The sequence below is a fragment of the Octopus bimaculoides genome, chromosome 2, assembly GCF_001194135.2.
Source record: "Octopus bimaculoides isolate UCB-OBI-ISO-001 chromosome 2, ASM119413v2, whole genome shotgun sequence".
Lineage (NCBI taxonomy): Eukaryota > Metazoa > Mollusca > Cephalopoda > Octopoda > Octopodidae > Octopus > Octopus bimaculoides.
The window spans coordinates 107343479-107346778 of NC_068982.1; the positions used below are offsets into that span (position 1 = coordinate 107343479).

At 34.4% G+C, this 3300-nt stretch overlaps 1 pseudogene; it reads left to right on the forward strand.

Annotated features, from left to right (window-relative positions):
* The first annotated feature begins 318 nt into the window (after positions 1–318).
* LOC128247116 (histone-lysine N-methyltransferase SETMAR-like) lies at positions 319–1326 on the forward strand (annotated as a pseudogene).
* The last annotated feature ends 1974 nt before the right edge of the window (positions 1327–3300 follow it).

Sequence of the window (3300 nt, forward strand, 5' to 3'; positions counted from 1 at the left end):
TCTCTCTCTCTCTCTCTCTCTCTCTCTCTCTCTACATATACATGTATATATATATATATGTGTGTGTATATAAGAAAATTTATAATTACACACACACACAGACACACACACACACACACAATATATATATTAGGTTGTCAAGAAAGTTCTTGTGGAATTTTAAATTTTGGTTTTAAATGATGTATTTTCAAATTAATTTTTGTTAAATTACTTTGACTTTATATATCATTTTAAAGCCTGTTTTTCACTCTATCTAATCGTGTTAGTCTTCTTCTTTTTGAATAATTAGGCTATTTTTTCTGGAATGTTGAATACAACATGGACAAAAAGCAAATTCGCACAATTTTCTTATTCTAGTTCAAGCTAGGCTGAAAAGCTGCCGAAACAGCTTGTGATATCAACAATGCACTTGGCCCAGGAACCAGTAATGAATGTACAGCCCAATGGCAGTTCAAGAAATTTTGTAGTGGTGACGAGAGTCTTGAAGATGATAAGCGTAGTAGTCAGCCATCGGATGTTGACAATGATCAACTAAGAGCCTTAGTCGAAGCCAATTGACGCACAACTGTTCGAGAGCTTGCATCTGAATTGGACTTAATGTATACAACAATTTCCAACCACTTGAAAGAGATTGGAAAAACAAAAATACTTGAGAAATGGGTGCTGCACGAATTGAACGACAACCAAAAAAAGCGCTGTTTTGAAGTGTTGTCTTCCCTTCTTTTACGCAACAAGAATGACCCGTCTCTCAACCGCATTGTGATTTGCAATGAAAAGTGGATTCTTTATGACAACCGGCGATGTTCAGCTCAGTGGTTGGACGCTGATGAAGCTCTACAGCACTCCCTGAAGCCAAAGTTGCACCAAAAGAAGGTCATGGTGACTGTTTGGTGGTCTGCGGTTGGTCTCATCCATCACAGCTTTTTGGATCCAAGCGAAACCATTATGGCAGAAAAGTACTGTCAGCAAATGGATGAAATGCATAAGAAACTCTGACAACAACAGCCAGCATTGGTCAATAGAAAAGGACAAATTCTTCTCCATGACAATGTTCGGCTACACGTTGCACAACTGACCCTGTAGAAGTTGAACGAATTGGACTACAAAACTCTGCCTCATCCGTCATACTCACCAGACCTCTCGCCTACCGACTACCACTTTTTCAAGCATCTCGACAACTTCCTGCATGAGAAATGCTTCAAAAACCAAGACATTGCCAAACACGCCTTCAACGACTTCATCGCCGCCAGAACGCAGGATTTTTATGCTACTGGCATAAATAAACTTGTTTCATGTTGGCAAAAGTGTATTGATTCTGATGGTGTTTATTTTGGTTAATAAAGTTTTGTTTGAGCCGAGATATGTGCATCTGAATTGAAAGGTTAAAAATCAGAAGAACTTTCTTGACAACCTAATATATACATACATATATATATCCAATACATAAATAAATACACAATTATATATACACACACACATACGCTACACACACACACACACACACACACACACATGCACACACACACACACACACATAATATATAAGAATCTTTCAGTTATGATTGTTATGACTGATGTTTCATTTTCTGTTCTTCAAATGAAGACAGCCACACATATTTACATGTATTTATAATTTAATAATATTGGATATATTACCATAGTTCTTTATAATATTGAATATATCCACACTTAGTAATACTGAGTTTAACCACACTCATGATATTGAATATACCAACACTTATATACAAAATTGATTATAACCACCAATATTTAATATATGGAACATAGCATTTTTTTTTACTGAATAGCAATGTAGCAATAATGAATTGTTACTTTGGCACAAAGCCATAAATCTGTATAGCATTTTATTGATTTAATTTAATATATTATTGATATGTATTTTATCAACTCTAGAGGCATGGAAGAAAAAGATGACCCTTGAACTTACAATGTAGGAAGAAAATACTGCTGTAATTACCGGTATATAATGTGAGACATTTAATAATAAACATCAAAGTCTAAACTGAATAGTAGCATCATATTTGAGTGTGAAAAAAAATGTAAGAACATAAAATTACTGATTTTTAGGTACAAAAAGCGTTGGGTCATATATTTGAAATTACATTGACCCCCCAGGTAAAGTTCAGTAACTACTACTATTTCTAGGCTACCATCTATATTAGTCTTCTCTTTATTAATGATCCACAAATCTGCTCTATCACATGTGGCCTCTGCCCAGGCCCAGCTCACTTAATCCACATCATTTCCTTTTACCATAAATATCAAGACTACTCACTAACATTATTCCAGTCCTTCCTCTCCTGAACACCACTCCTCTGAAATTTTCTTTCACTCCATGTTTCTTACTGCAGTTGTTCAAGGAAGAACACATCAATTAGATCAATGTTATTAGTCTTGGAGAGCTTGCAAAAGCCATGGGTACACATCTTCCTACTGATCAAACTATATAAAAAAATATCTTAAGGTAGGATGTATTGACAAATGAGCCCCTAATTTAGCTATAGATCATGAGTAAGTTGTCGTATTGTCACTCTTTCACCAAATTACCATGATCCTAATTATAGTCCTGTCATGGGGAAGTTGTTGAGATTAATAAGCAAATCAAGTTTCATTCAATCTGTATCAGAACTGCATCCATAATTTATTTTAATTTATTCTTACTCATTTGACCCCATTTACCAATCTTCTATAAAATGCAATTGAAGAGGTAAGTCTTAAATTTTAACTAGTTTAAATAAAGAAATATCAGGAAATCAGTACAAGGACTTTTTGTACAAGGACTACATGTATCCTCTTTTAAATAATTATTTCATTGTCAGAAATTCTGTCTCCTTATTTTACAGATTTATTTGCTTATAGCTTTCATAAATATCAAATGTATGACCATTCTTGCATTGGATGAATTAGAACTCTTTCTGCTCCATTATAATTTAGCAATTCTTTATTGACACTCTAAAAGAGGCCTTCCAGTTCAATGATTTTATCATGTCTGACCACCACAGATCACCCAAGTCAATAGGTAGCCTTTATGTGATCATTCAACCATCCAGAAGTTACAGCTAAATCTCTTGTGAATAGCACCTTCGCATATTAGATACTGTAGTCTGTAATAATTATTAATTTTTTGTGATTTTTTAAATTAAAAAATTACAAATTATCAACAGTCGAAGACAACCACCAAACCTCAAGAGACTCCTAACAAAGGCGAGATTCACATTTGGAAAAGAAAGTAACCAACTGTGGAGACCCCCCGTTGTAAGACATGTGAATTTATTGAGC